The sequence below is a fragment of the Paroedura picta genome, chromosome 3, assembly GCF_049243985.1.
Source record: "Paroedura picta isolate Pp20150507F chromosome 3, Ppicta_v3.0, whole genome shotgun sequence".
NCBI lineage: Eukaryota > Metazoa > Chordata > Lepidosauria > Squamata > Gekkonidae > Paroedura > Paroedura picta.
In genome coordinates, this window is record NC_135371.1 from 128,014,214 (window position 1) to 128,030,018 (window position 15,805).

General features: G+C 44.2%; 1 protein-coding gene across 8 annotated transcripts in view; it reads right to left on the minus strand.

The window, feature by feature from the left end:
- MGAT5B (alpha-1,6-mannosylglycoprotein 6-beta-N-acetylglucosaminyltransferase B) overlaps positions 1-15,805 on the minus strand; it is a 280,817-nt gene that overhangs the window by 132,987 nt on the left and 132,025 nt on the right. For 2 of the 8 annotated variants that reach the window (XM_077327660.1, XM_077327657.1), the window contains exon 1: positions 9,202-9,341. The exons of 4 other annotated variants lie outside the window; for them this stretch is intronic. The gene's annotated coding sequence lies outside the window, so the exon portion shown is untranslated. Of the gene's footprint in view, positions 1-9,201; positions 9,342-9,415; positions 9,528-15,805 lie in introns of those variants that run through there. 2 more of the 8 variants (XM_077327658.1, XM_077327661.1) reach the window with 2 other exon arrangements.

The window sequence follows — 15,805 nt, forward strand, 5'->3', positions numbered from 1 at the left end:
ACAGAGGTCACATGGTGGTGACAAGTTACCCTAGGGAGAGAAAGACAAGCCTTTCCAGGAATTGGGGGAAAGCTTGGAGTGGGCAAGGTGGATCAGGGTCTGTAGGCCAGAGCAGGCCCATTCCGCCACAGCTTCATTCATCTAAGCAATGCTTCTTGAAAGTACCTTCAGGTGGTGGCTGGAGATCTACTGGGATCTAACTGATCTTATGTGGCAGAGATCAGTTCACTTTGAGAAAATGGCAGCTTTGGAAGATGGATTCTATAGCATTATATCCCATTTAAATCCTTCCCCTCCTTAAACTCTGCCCTCCTCAAAACCTCTAGGGAAGCAGGAGGGAAAGAATGGGGAATGGGAAGCAATCAGCATTGGGCCAAACAGAAGTGACATCATTATGTCAAGTGATGCACTAGCATTTGCCCTGTACTCTATGGTTGAAGTGTCACCTCTTTGTAATTATTTCACTTCTGGGTTGTGCTCTAAGTGACATGACCATATAAGCAGTGACACTGCAACATTGCTCTTGAGGGCTTCCCTGGGGCCCTTTTGCTAATGGTTGCCAGGCTGGCAACTATGGAATTTTCCAGCACTTTTCTTTCTTGTCCCAGCCATCTCTTCCTCAAAGCAAAGAGTAATTCCGGGCTTTCCACACACCAATTGGAGAAGGAGGTGCTTCAAAATGCCCAGCAGGTATCATCTTTCTGTCTGAAGGTTATACCCAGTCCTAAACAGATGCCTCCATCATAGGACAATACTGGTCCCACCCCTCCTTCCCACTATTTTATGATTGATCCCAGTCCTGGCAGTTATTTTGTCCCCATGGGCTTACCCAAGCTGGGGACCCCAGATGTATTCTATATTTTGCTGTGCAGCCCTAAACAGACTTACATCCTTCTAAGCGGAGAGTAAGGTGTAACTATGCTAAGAATTATGGTTATGTCCTGCTGTTCTATACATTTTGGTTATCTTCTGGTAACTTGTTCCCTCCCTGCCTTTCACTCAATCCTAACCTATGTATGTTTCCCATGCCTGTACATTCTGACTTTTCAAAAAACAAATTAGTTTTTTTGGTGCCCTCAGATCTGCACAAGAAACATTCAAAGCGGCCTCCTAAGGGGTTGTGATCAGGCACATTTTCTGGCATTCCCCCACTGGGGTGGGTGGGGGAGGTGAATACCATCTTCCCACATTCCCCTGACTCCTCACTATGTGAAAAAGAGTGAGAAAGGCAGATGTCATTTTCCTGGGATTGAGACGGGCAGTCACATTTTCCAAAACTCATGGGATAAAATCTCATCTTCCAGGGTAAATCGCTACTAGTCAATTTCCTATTCTCCCCTAACGTCTTTGTCTGTCAAACCAGGGACAATAATTGTCTCACTCACCAAGCAGATTTAAGGCTGAAAAAGCTGAGCAATTGCAAAAGCATTTTCTGAATTGCGTGTTCAGTAAATTATTAGTAATAACAGAGCAGAAGCTACAGGTTCCTCTTCTCCTCCTCTCAGCCCCGTGTTACCAAGAAGAGAGCAGGGGTCCACTTTGTTCTCAGGAACAAAGGAAAGAAAGACAGCAGAGCAGGTTGTGCTTCTGTAATGGCACTCTGTACAGACACACTGATGGGGTTAATGCCACCCAAGACAATCTATTCACGACCCGTTTCCCTTTCTTAAATATGTTTAACCATCCTGAGTGCAGAAGGAACTAACTTTCATTTAGAGGTCTTTCAAGTGGTACCCTATGTGACCAAGGTAATAATGTGACTGATACTTAGAGAGGTAAGGAGAGAGGGAGGGGAGGGAGAAGTGGGAGGGACCAGGGAGAAGGTCAGGAACACGAGAGGTGTTTGTCTTGGAGGGACCAGGGAGGAGCTCAGGGAAACAAGAGATAAGGGGAGAATAGAGGGGAAGGAGTTGTCTGCATATGTGTGTGTGTGTGTTTCACATATCGTGAGAGTCAGGCTCATCAAACTAGTGGTGTTTTTTTTAACCCTCAAGGATTGGGGTATTTTAAATTTCAGCCTTCAGGTTCACTGGTCTGTTGAAGGACAAACATAATATTTGAACAGAAAGGACATGAAATCAGTACCCATTTTCCTACTGAGTTAACCCAGGACAGCTAGGTAGATTACATCTCCTGTTTTCATATTGCCGGTTGAGAGTCAGTGGGAGGAAACATGTTTTTAAAAATGAAGCTGCACCAGTGGTGCTGTGTGCTATAATTCACACAGCTTAAAGTGCTCAGGGAGTCAGGAGACAACCAAGTAAATAAATGAATGAATGAATGAATGAATAAATAAATTAAAAAAAACTGTTTTCAGCAAATAGGTCCTTAAGGCAGTTTTAGGCAACTGCTTCTTTTACTTTTCTGTTTGGTTGATTCTCCAGGGATCTTTTCTTTAAAAACTTGCAAACTATGGTGGCATAAGTAACTTGAACATAAGGAGGCATGAATTCTGCAGTTAATATTCTGATCAGTGCCAATTCATATAAAGCCACTGTTGCCTTCTGGGGACATTCTCTATCTGGAAAATGCATTGGATTTATAATGAGGCCTAATGGTCAGTATTCCCAGCTGGTACCCAATTGCTGGAGCTCAATGAAGGCATCATTTTACTACAGATGGCAATCTGGTCTACTCCTCATACAAAAAGTTTAACCAGTTCTATTAACTGTCAGCTGTTCCTTTACCAAAAAGTATCAACTTAGAAACAAATGTTCAGCTACCATTCTCAAGCATTCCTTTCATTTTTTTAGAGAATGTTTTGTCACATTAGCTGTTCTACAAGTCTCTCCATAAAATGTGTTAAGGACAGCTCTTAGGAAATAGACATTTCAATCTGAGACCAAAGAGGCATAGTGAATATTACACTCCTTGTAGCCATTCTGGAGCTGAGTGATGACCATGATAGCATCTGTCATGGTTTTTGACGTTTTGTCCTGTAAGGAATGAAAAATGATCACTTAAGACAAATTACTGAAGACAAATGCAGAATATTAGCCTCTCCTACTATATCCAAGCTTTTCAAATCACTAATCAGGAATGCTGGATAAATACTTGCAGCACTTTGATGATGGTTTCTTTGAACTTACATTGGGTAATAAGTTAACTCTGTTGTCCATTGTTCCAGAATAAGCTCAAAAGACTTTGGCAAGCAATGCCAGCTACAGCACTATTTTACAGGTTTGTTACCAGGATGGTCATATCTCAAGATAGTCAGACACATATATTATAACTTTAAAACAAATGAAGGTCAACATAGAAATACTATATGAAATATAGTATTTCTCCTCCCCATGCCTGAGGGATAATGCATTTTATTGGGAGAATCCTTTGTAACTATCAAACAATGAAGGGCATGGTGCCTTTATTTTCCATTTACATTCTTCCATTCCACTTTAAAAAAATCAATTCATTTGCCTTATTGGCTCTGAAAACATCTGTCCTCTTGGCAGGAGTTCTTCTTGACCTAACAGTTGCCATATTATCAGAGGTGGTGAGAGACCCCTGGAAAGGGGAACAGCTGAGAAAAAGTCTGTAACATTCAACGGAACTGTGCAGGGATTAGGATATTAAAAGACAATTCTGGATTCCTTTACATTTTTCACTTTAAATCCTCTGCACATAAAAGTGTTAAAGGTCATTAAGGTTATGGAGTGCATTTGTTAATCTGAAGTAACCATTTGTGCTAATGTAGTTCCAGGCACGACAACAGGGAAGATCTTCTGAGTATATAAAATGCCAAAGGTACTTTTTTTTGTAAATTAAAGAGGCAAAGACTAAATACAATGGATTGTATCCCCCCCCCCCCTAGAATTCCTGTGGGTGTAAAGAGGGGGAGATCTTTGTCAATTTACCCTTACACAATAATGTAATGCTGATGGGGGTGGGGGTGGGGGGACCAGAGCTTTCCCATTAGAAGGGGGAATGGTGAAAATCATACACAAACACACAAACACAGAAATTCTAGGAAAGACCCAAGCAAATTGAAATATTTTTTTAAAATAACGTATTAAAGGCACATAACTATTTGGAGCTGAGTTATTAATTATAGGGTGTGTTTTTTTTTAAGGATATTTGATTCTGCAAAACAAACTAACCTAAAGTCTAAGGAATTAGCTTTCTAGTTCACTGTCTTGTTCAACTGAAACACACTATTAATGTGTAAGCCAACTGAATCTCTTTGGATTGGTGAGGATAAATGGAGTTAGTGGGGAATGGTATGCCTCAGAGCACCTGCACAGGATCCAGGGTCACCAGCCCTTCCAGAGAGCAGTAGGTGTTGGGGAAGACCTTTGTCTATCTGAGACCAGGCCTTGGGAGTTGTTGCCATTCAAAATAGGCAGGCATAGAGTAGAATGACCAATGATCTCATTCAGTTTAAGGCATCTTCAAGTGAGTAAAATGCTTTTGTTTAAACAGTTGTGGATTGGATAAGAAAATAAAGCGTATAAGGAAATTTAAACTGAACCCAGCCTCTATGAAGGAATTGCATTTCACATAAAAGGACGAATTGTTAATTATAGTCATCTTGGAATGTCCTTTAGATCCCTCAGGACAACACATAAAGTAGAACCCCATATGTATTTATTACCTGTGTATCCTTCCCTTCCTCCAAGGAATTCCCTGGTTTTCTTCCCCCTAAATTTGAATCTTAAAACCATCCTCTGACATCTGTTAGACTAAGCAAATTAATGGCCCATGATCACCTAATGAGTTTTACAGAAACCAGTCCACCTCAGACATAGTCCAGTGTTCAGTCTGCACTATCCCAATAACTAACCTCAGTTTGCCAGTCATATGTGACAATTCTCCAAGGCTCAATAGACCCTCAACTTTTTTTCCCCCACTGTCTGTCTAGGACAGCAGGTTTTTTACTACTTGGCAGGGCTCAATAGAAGATGCATTCAGCCTGGCTACCCACAAGCAATGTGTATCTGAATTAGCCCATTAGAAAGGGCCCAATAGTTTTCTAATCTACCTGCCTGTCCTAAGACAAGTAACGTTAGGGACAAACCAGACATTATGCTGGAAATTTCATGGATGGATCTTCCCAGTTTTTAAAAAAATACAAACAGCAGCTGTGTAGAACCCCAATTCAGACCCAGTCTCTAGTATGGTGAGAAAAAGAATATAAAATTTCCTCTCTGCAGCTTTGCCAATTACAACCAACACTTCTCCCTTTGATTAATTATTATAATCATTATAATTAGTGCTTGAAGGGAAGAAAAGAAAGTATGCCTGTTCTTTTTCTTTTACAACAGCAGCTAGGGGGTGGTGAGATCAGTTTGAATCGACAAAACTATAAGGAGGGAAAGAGTAAACCACTTGTTCTCCTACATTATGGACTCTCTATGAATCAGGGTTCTATACAGGCAATATTTTCAGTTAACACCTTCTAGTTAGTTCAATGTTTACATTTTCTTGGGGAGACAACTCTAGTTTGCTCCCAGGGAAGTATTCTTAGGATACAATGTCAAAGAGGCGGTATAGGACTGGCTTTTAGGAGGTTCTATTTGTTTACTTATTTACTGTATTTCTTTATTGCTTCCTCTTGCTGCTCATAGTGGTTTACAATAAAACAGGTCAACAAAAGCTAACCAGAAACCCTGACAAATTTGAATGATTAACATAGCTAAGTTCCTAATTCTGGATATGGGGTGTTGTCACACTAGGCTTGCCAGCTCTGGGTTGAGACATACCTGGAGACTTTGAGGAGTGGGTAAATTTGGGGTGGGGAGGGACCTCAATGGAGTACAATGCTATGGAGTCTCCAAAGCTGCCATTTTCTGCAAAGGAACTGATCACTTTATTCTGGAGATGAGCTAGAATTCCAGGGAATTCCCAGGTTCCACCTGGGGACTGGCATCCCTATGGCCCATTATGCACGGCCGACGAAACGGCGATTTCGGGTCACATGGAAAATGCGGAGGGGGAAGCCGCGAAGCAAACCAGTTATGCACGGGACGGGGTGCAACGGTGGCAAAATCTGGAGTGGCGGCCGTCAAGGCGTCAATGCGGAGCCAAGGGGAAGAGAGGCGAGCACGCCGCTGTGTCGGGAAGCAGGCACCGCGTTGGAGGCGGACGCCAGGAAGGGCGGCTGCAGCCTGCGCAGGTGCAGCCCTGCCGGGTTTGACAGGCATGGCGGGGGAGGGAGCAAGCGCTGAGCAAGCGGAGGGGGAGGGAGCAAGCGACTCCACTGCTGCCAGACCCTCCTCAGCGCCAACGTGAGCTGCCGCCACGGATGCCGCCGTCCTGAAGCTGGACTTTGGGGGGGGTTCTGGTGTCCACGCGTTCCTGTCCCCTTAGTTTGCTCCCAGTTCGCCCCTCCCCTTGTTTGCTGTCCCGTTTCCTCTGCCCCCTAGTTTGTCCCCTTTAATACTGTTTACCCCTTGCATTTTGAGTTTGTCTTGCTGTTCACACTTGTTTGTATTACTGTTTTACACTGTTTTATACTGTTTTACTGTTTTATGAAGTTTGCCTATTTGCATACACCCCCTCACCTATGCTGTCGTTTGTGGTTGGGGGAGGGTTCGGGGATTGGTGGGTGATTGGTGCGGTGGCCTCTGTGCCATCCCTAGATAGGGATATGCGGCCCTCTGTTCCCCGCTGGGGCTCTGCGCCCCGGCCCACTGCCTGCAGTGCTCCCCTAATCCCCCTCCCCTTTGGGCTCCCCGGCCACCTTTCTGTCCCCGTGCATCGAATCTGCAGCCAGTTGCAGCCGGCACCGTGCATTATCGGTGATTTTATTCGCCGCCATTCCACCCCGAATGTGCGCTATTCCCCCCGTGCATAATGGGCCTATGTCACACTCTCCTATGCATCCTCCTTCTGCTCAAATAAATGTTGCTTTCATCTTTGCTAGTGGTTAAAAAACAAATCAATGGCTGTACTTGTTTGGGCTCAAATATTTTGCAGCAACCACTTCAAAGCCTTTATTGGCATACATTAAAAAGGTACAATATAAGGGAGCAATATATAGAAGGTCCCACTGCAATACAAACAAAGTAGACAAAAGCAGCTATCATAACAACACCTTCTAGCACTTTGTCACAACTTTGCAACTGATTCAATTAAAACAGGATTCTGGGATGCCAAAAGAAACTGAATCTTAAATTCATCAGAAGGCTGTGCTCTTTTATAAAGCTGCAGGTTAAGAAATTTAGCTCGGGTGGTAAAATAAAATGGACAATAGAAAAAATGTGCGATTGATTCTACACAGCATTGTCTTCAAGGGCAAAGACTAGCTTAAATATTTAGCAGTTATCAGCTTCAAAGATCATTTTGTACAAATGCCCCCTGGCAGATCATTTTTACTTCAATTTTCACTACTCTTTGTCCCTGTTATATATCTTTCTGTATATGAGCAATTATTATAAAAATGCAAAATCACACAATCCTTGTTCTCTGATGAGCTACTTTCTGCCATCATTATAAAGTAATGTTGGTTTTCCAAATAATTGAATGATAACATTGTACTTGGTTCACCTCTAGAACTAGGAAATCCAGAATGGCCACCTTAAATGCTTCCCAAAGTACAGCAGCTGCTAGAATGACTGCATCCCCAGCTTTCTAACAAACCTTTCTGGTGTCTCAATAGTAATAAGAGAAAAAATTAATATATATGCTTCTTCTGTAGAAATAGCATAAATCCCAGTAAAAATTTTTGGGACTTTGCCAGCTATTGAAATTATACTAATTTACAATAGGTTCTTTCAAAAAGAAAAGAAAAGAAAAGAATCTGGGAACCTAAACACATTTACAAACAAAAATACAGTACGTTTATTCCTGAGCAACAATATTGATTTTTCTTTTATTATTTTTAGATGTATATTACTCTGTGTTGGTTAAAATTCAGCTCACATTGCCATTGATAATGCACAAGTAGAGGTCAGTATTTATCATCCTTCTAAAACTCCCCTGTAAGATATATCTTTCCCTCTGGCAGATCATTTTCACTGCAAGGTGGCTGGAGGTTGACACCTTTTTTCATACCTTAAAAAAAATACATTAATTTAATTCCTGGCGATTTGTCTCATGCCTCCAATTTGGCCATCCTGGCTTAGTTACAGCATGTTTCTCTCTTTACAAGGCATCATAACTTTATAGCCTCTTTCAAAATCGGCATTGCAAAAGATTCATGTCTTTCTATTTGGGCATTGTCTTTACAATACTAGCTCTAAAAGACATTCGGATCCTAATCTGGTATTCTTAGCAACTTTTTGTTAAAAGTAGAGACTTCAGCATGTGACAAATACAAATGGGAAAGTAAAAATTGTATTTCTGAAATAGAACATCATGCCTATGAGGATACAGAGAAACTGAACTGTTATAAAGCATCATTCATTCACAGCTCTCAAGCGCTCTTTAAATAATGTGCACCATTTGCCTTCTTAAAAAAGAAATTGGGAGGGTCTAGTAATCTTCTGAAATGCATTGGCTGTTTCAGTTCTTGCAATTCAGTGAATTTCATGGTAAAATATTTGACAAACCAATAGTCAGATATGAGTTAGTTATGAGTGTGTCTTTTCACTTCAACACGGAATAATTAAAATCCTTGCCTAGCAAGTTTTCATCAGGTTTTTGCAGAAGGGTCCATGTGTGAAAATGCTACCAATCCAAAAAGATCAGCAACCACAAATGGCACTAAGGACTCCTTGGATGAACACCTAATGGTAGGAGGGAGTCTGGGTGGGATGAGGTGGGAGGGAGGGAGGGAGAAAAGGGTCTGGGTATGTGTCTGAGGAAGAGGTGAGGGACCAGGAAGGAGGTCAGGAAGCAGAGTGGGGGTGGTGAGAGTGAGGGGGTTAATTGAGGGAAGGGGTTTGTGTGTCTGAGAGAGGGGGAGGGGGAGGGACCAGGGAGGAGGTCAGACAAGCGAGAGGTAAGGGGGGCAAGGGCAGGGAGGAATGGGGGGGGGGAGATTGTGTATGTGTGTGTCCGAGAGATGGGGAGTGGGATTCCAAGGAGCCCCTGAGCAGGTTATGTGTTCCACATTTTATAATAATTCAAAATTTTTGTAATTAATCCAAAATCATAACAGAAATAAATCACAACCAAAACAGGTTCCTAGGTAAATAATATCCCGTTTTCCCAAACTTCCTCAGTGATTGTGATCCTGTAAAAATGATAATGATATAATAAATAATATAAACAAAACCACCAATTACCACCTAATTACAGCATTTAAATATCAAAACATACCTTCATAGTATTTTCTTAATATTTTCACTGCTCCATATTAATTACCCCATGGGCTCTCAGCTCATCATGCTTTTAGGTCCTAATTAGCTAGACCTAACCACTATCAGTGAACACTAAAGTTATAGCTATCTAATGCAACAGGTGTAGCTCATTAGTCACAGGAAACATGCCAAGTCCCATTCCCAATTCAAGCTGTTTGGCTCCAGTGTATTACCGTTAAAGATATAGAAGCATTCACGCTGTAATAAACTTTGTTGCATGGAGCTCCCCGTGAAGGCATCTCTCTTCCTTGTTTCTAGTCCAACGAACTTAATATCTTCTATATTGTGTTTTGCTTCCATCCAATGCATTGAGCAGGGGGTTGGACTACATGGCCTGTATGGATCCTTCCAACTCTATGATTCTATGATTCTATGAGTCAATGCTTGGCAACCGGAGAATCTCTGATGTTATTCCTTATTTTACATCTATGTTTCATGATCCTGGTTTTAAGTGATCTAGTGCAGGGGTCGCCAACCCCCGGGCTGCAGTCTGGTACCAGGCCGCGAAACCCTCGGTACAGGGCTGTGGGGGGGAGGGAGGTGCCTCCCCCCCCCCCCGCAGCGCCACGCTCTCTGTTGCCGGGAGCGATCGGCCGGGAGCGATCGGCCGACAATCTCCCACATATATTTGCACATGGTGCAACCGTCACATTTATGATTCCCCTTGGGTAAACTGTCACTGCATTGCCCCCTTGATCTTAATAATTCTTTAATAATTCTACCCCTTTTCCATGCTATTAAAGGTTTTTCATTGCAACCCAGAATATGTGCCACTATATGCCAATGTTTCATAATTATATGCCTAATTTCCTTTGAGTAATCCGAAAACTCAAAAGCACAGGTGATTCTATTAGATGTACTACGATGTTTGTATGTTAACAGTGTCTGTCTTTCCTCCCTGTCTGGCTGTGGGAGAAGGCACAGGTGCACTGTACTGTTAGGAAGGAGTAGTTGAAGCTGATGAATAATGAGGGGTAAGTCCCATGGTAAGGCTCTGCAGTAGCCAGTCAGTGTGTACTACACAATGTTCCTGGCTGCTGAGTGCATGTAGGCCAAAAAGCAACAAAGACAGCAAAGTCTGTCACTGTGCTATTAAATTAATGATAACAACTATCTTAGAGAACTCCATTCTAGACAGGAAAGGCAAGAAGACAGTCCTTAGTCTAATCTAGCTAGTTGGATGAGGAGAGGTGCAGGGGGCATCCACAAAGGCACACACCAGTGCTGCAGGCAGGCAAGATGGAGAGAGAGAGACAGAGAGTTCGTATCTATTCCACTGACTCTGAGGTAAGGTATCTTATCCAGCTGCAGGCTGAAGCAAGAGACATCACACAGGGCACGACTTCCGACAGAAGCAACCTGCTGAACAGTCATGCATGCCCTGAAAAATCAAGTCCCTGATCATGAAAATGATGTGAGCTGAACTGGCAGGGTTTTGTGCATTCCTAACATTCACTGGGAGTCATGCAAATTGCGTAACAAACCAGTTAATTGTTGTAGCCTCTGGTGGCATGGTGAGCAAGCATGGACTGGCTATTAAGACCACTGGGGAAAGTCCTGGTGGACTGATGGCCTGGAGGCTGACCTTGTATAAAGCAAGACTCTCCTCTCCTCCCCCAGGCAAAGCCCCTGTGAAGAAAGATCCTCCTCAACTGGGTGATGCAAGTATCATGCAAGTGAGACTTACCTGGGGAAGGGCCTGGTCCTTTGCCTTCCTAATCTGCAACACAGAATTTCCCAACCCAGAGTTGGCAGCCCTAACTGGATGAAACATTGGATTTGGAACTGAGATATGGGTTCATTTCTGTTACATAAACGAGCAGGGTTTTTTTTTTTACTGTTTCCCTATTAGGCTGTTGGTCCTGGTTCTGCAAGGACTCCTCTCCAGCAATTAAAGCTGATCATTGCTGAGCTGCCATGCCGTCACTTTGCTATCTTTCCTGAGCTGTCAAGTACTCTCTCCTGGCTCAGGGGAGACTGGTGGAGATGCTGGCCTCAATGGCTTCTCTTTCTTCTCCTGGACAAGAGAGCAGTCTGGCCGTGCCTGGAAAGCATTCTCACTTCCTGATGCTTCCCTTGTTGGGTCTGCTGCTGGATCTGGCCATTCAGATGGGGATTCCATCAGAAGAGGGCTTGGCTCTTCCAATTCCTTCAAGGAGGAGGAGGGGGCAGGCTGGCTGACCACTGACACATAATCTACTTTGGATCAGGGCTGGGAATCAATAACACTGGAGTAGTGTTAAGGAAGTAGAAAATCTCTGCTATGCAGCCACAATCCACAGATCAATTCAGCCACAGTACTTGAGTTGAAGTGTATTGAACTGAATGGCTTTAAGGGGCATGGCATACTTAAATTTCCTCCGTGCTGCATATATTGGCTACTGAGACGCATACACAGGACAAAACTGCACTTCACACACTACAGCGACAGTATAACAACTTCCCTATATGGATATTATATCAAGAGAGCCAGCAAGGTGTAGTGGTTAAGAGAACAGAGTTTGATTCCCCCTCCTCTTCCACATGCAGCCAGCTATTTATTCTTGGGCTAGTCACAGTTCTGAGTTCTCTCAGCGCCACCTAACTCACAGGGTGTCAATTCTTTTTCTAATCTTTTTCTAAGCAGTGGAAATTTATGAAGCAGTTCCATTCCTAAGTAGTCCATTTACATGATGGGTGTTTTTTTTTTAAGAAGAAAATAAAAACAGACCACACTTTTATACTTTTAACCCTGAAAACTGGGTGCTCTAGCTGGGTTTTCAGAGGCTGCTTACAGGGAAGGGGAAATCTTTCACATCACATCTCTGACAACTGACACACACACACACACGCATGTAACATACTCCACATTTTCCTTTCTTGGTTTTCATTTCTCTAATCAGAATTCTGGAAAGCATCTGCCATTGTCAAAATGATAAGTACCAGAAGTGACAGCAGGAGCCAACTAACTCATGTACAAAGCTTTGCCTCCACCTTCTTTCAGAGAGTTATTTTATAGGTCCTGTGGGAGCTAGCAAGAAAACTCCCTGACTTTGGTAAGCCTTCATCCTCCCTGCTTGTTTCTCATTGTCAGCACATTGTTATAGGAGACAATAATTAATGCTAAAGAGTGCTGCATGCTGGGTACATATAGAGCAAAGGGACCAAACTGTTATGGGATATAACACATTGGTGCCAATGATGATAAGATGGTTTCCAAAACTTCCAATGAAGCCACCTGATCTCTCTCTGGGCCACTTAATCCTTTTACTGAAAGGTCCCTGGACCAAGTATAAGAAGCTGCATGACAGAAGGCAAGGGATCTTAGCGGGTGAAAACTCTGCAGGTGTGTCTCATACAGTTGTCAAGGCTAGTTGAGGGAGGAAATAGAGCTATATTTTTCTCCCAGTAGTCAGCCAACTTCTGATGAGACAATTGTTTTCTAATCATTGGCATATTTGCCAAAAGTTGGAACAGCTATTGGAAATGCTCCCGCAAATGCAGTTGCTGGAGAGCAAACAGGGGAGGCCAGATGCCACCATGCCATATTTGTGGGCTGCCTAGGGGTCAGCTGAGACCAGATGTTGGAGAGGATGGACCTGCAAATTTGTCAATGTAAGCAATTTTGTCACACTAGCCAAACTATTATTACCTCCCATCTTGTCTGACCTGTCCAGCAACTGAATTGTGATGGCTGACAGTTAATTTCCCACAGGTGCATGTAAGTGATGACTTTCATCAAGTAATAGTTGTGAACTCCCACCCCTTGAGTGCCTTATTGTCTCCACTCTGATTCTGCTGTAACAGGCAAATCCCTTAGACGTTGCATATAGTTTAGCTTCCTCACTTGCTATGTGCCATGAATATGCACCTAATAACCCCTGGGGTTGTTTAACTAGAGTGGGCAGCAAACCTCATCTTGCTCGGTGGACCCCCAAACCGATGATTGCTGGAGAACAGTTAGGGCAAGCAGGAACTAAAGTTCCATACTGCTATAGGCTTCCTTGCCAATTTTAATATTGGTCGCTGTTGTAGAGACAGCACATTAAACAAGTTCAGCCAGGTTTGCAATGACCTAGTAAATCTGATCTTCTAGCTTTGGCAGTTATTTTAGAAATGAATAGAGCCAAGCTGGGAGATAGGAGATTCAACATCTCCCATTAAACATTACATTGTTAGCAGTTAAGGACAGGCAGGGTATGAAGTCATGTTCTAATAACCAGGCCAGTAATGAATTCTTGATGCTTATAGAAATTAACTGGATTCTGGAAGTCTCAATTAGAGTCTCAAGATTAATTGGCCATGAGTAGAATGTGCCTTTCAGAGGCCACTCGTTAAAATAGAAATAATGATCAGAAACCAAGAAGTGAGGTTTCTGGGCACACTACCGCTAACTACAAAGTCATACTTGCAGCAGGGCCAGTCTCTATGACACAGTGGCTATCTCTTCCAAACAATGCTCTTCCAGGTCACCACAGTGCAATTTAGGACATGTATGCATTACAAGTTCACTAATATTGCTTTAGACAGTATAGTGGCCATATGTCACGAAAACAGCGGAATAGTCCCGACTTTCCGCCAAATGTCCCACATCCCAGGTCATTAGCAGAATGTCCCACGGCATCCACCGCAGCTGCCACTGCGCTCGAGAGGCGACAGTCAGCTAGGGAGAGAGGGATGGAAGGGAGGGGGCCCTGCCACGCCGCCACTGCGCTTGGGGGGCAATGGTGAGCTGGGGAGGGAGGGGGCGCTGCTGCGCCACTGCCACTGCTGCCGCATTCAAGAGGCAACAGTAAACCAGGAAGGGAGGGAGGGAAGGGAGGAGGTGCTGCCACGCTGCCACCATGCTCGGGAGGCGGTGGTGAGCTGGGGAGGGAGGGGGTGCCGCCATGCCGCTGCCATGTTCGGGAGGTGATGGTGAGCCGGGGAGGGAGAGAAGGGAGGGGTGTGCTGCTGCACCACCATACTCAGGAAGCAACAGTGAGCTGGGGAGGGAGGGGAAGGAGGGGGTGCCGCCATGCCACCATGCTAGGGAGGCGATGGTGAGCCAGGGAGGGTGGAAGGAAGGGAGAGAGGGGGGCACCTCCGCACTCGGGAAGCGACGGTGAGCTGGGGAGGGAGGGAAGAGAGGGAGCACCGCTGTGCTGCCGTGCTAGGGAGGTGACGGTGAGCGGAAGGGAGGGAAGGAGGCGCCACCGCTCTCGGGAGGTGACGGAAGAGAAAGGGAGGGAAAGGAGGGGGTGCCGTGGTGGCGGCAGTGCAACCCGCTTTACCTCCCTCCAGCTCCGGTCACTTTAAATTACAGTGTAGCTTACTAGGAGGAGCCAGACCAGGTTGGGAGGGGACAGGCGGGAGATAATCACAGCCTCTCTGTGGGATCAGCTGTTTGTCGGGCTGTCTATACCTGTAGTTGCTCCCACTTCCTGTGGCAGTGAATTCCAAATGACAAAGAGCACACTCAAGAAACAGATCAAGTTCAGTTACTAAATTAAGCTTTCCGTGACCCCAGAAGAATTATATGCTGAAAACGAGATCATTCCCAGCCCTGCACCACCATCTATTATATGAAAGGCACTGAGTATCATTTCTGCTGCAGAGACTGAAAGCTAGAAGAGACTTCTCATTCTTCCTATTTACATCCCATCTCTCCTCCAAGGTAAGAGATGTTCATAAGTAGTTCAAAAGGAATTCAGAGTGGCGATCATGGGTGGGCTGATTCTGTTTCCCTCACAACAACTTGGAAAGATGGGTCAGGCTGACCTGAGGAGGAGGATGGTATATAAATGTGAATGAATGAATGAATGAATGAATGAATGAATGAATGAATGAATGAATGAATGAATGAATGAACGAACGAACACACCAGTTCTTTCATCGTGTTCAGTCCCTGCTGCCATACACGACTATCTGAGGCAGGGTGTGTTGGCAGCTCAGGGGCAACATGCAAAGAGCTCTTTCTGATTGCATCTTGCCGGAGATCATCCATCAAGGCAACCAGCACCATCTCCATAGTGGTCTGACCATGGGATTACATCAGTCACCCTCAGGTTTACCTATACCTCTGCACCAAAGTTCAAATCAAATGTGTGACTGGCCTGATGGGTGGGGCAGGTAACAAAATGGGAGAACTCTAGTGTTGCCATGACCTGGATCAGAGGATGGCAAATCAGCTTGGATATTGAAGTTACCCAGGACTATAAGCCTAGGGTAGTGCGACGCCCAAACCATCACCTTCTCCAGCAGGCTTGACAGGACAGCTGGTGGTGAATTGGGCAGATGGTACACCAACCAGATTGCCAAGCTCTCGACAGAACCCCAACCTATGCTGACACACTCTAGGGATCGCTGGCACCAGGAGAGCCCTGTAGGAGAAAACCTTCCGGATAAGGATTGCCAGTCATCAAAGAGGTCCTGTGGTCCGTATTTGGAAGACAAGGGTTGCTACACAAAGCCAAGCAATGGCAAACAACTTGTGAACTTCTCTTACCTTGAAAACCCTATGGGATTGTCAGAAGTCCATGTAATTTGATAGCAAAAAAAGAATTAGTACCCTTTTCCCTACTGAAATTCAAAGCATGCTGGGG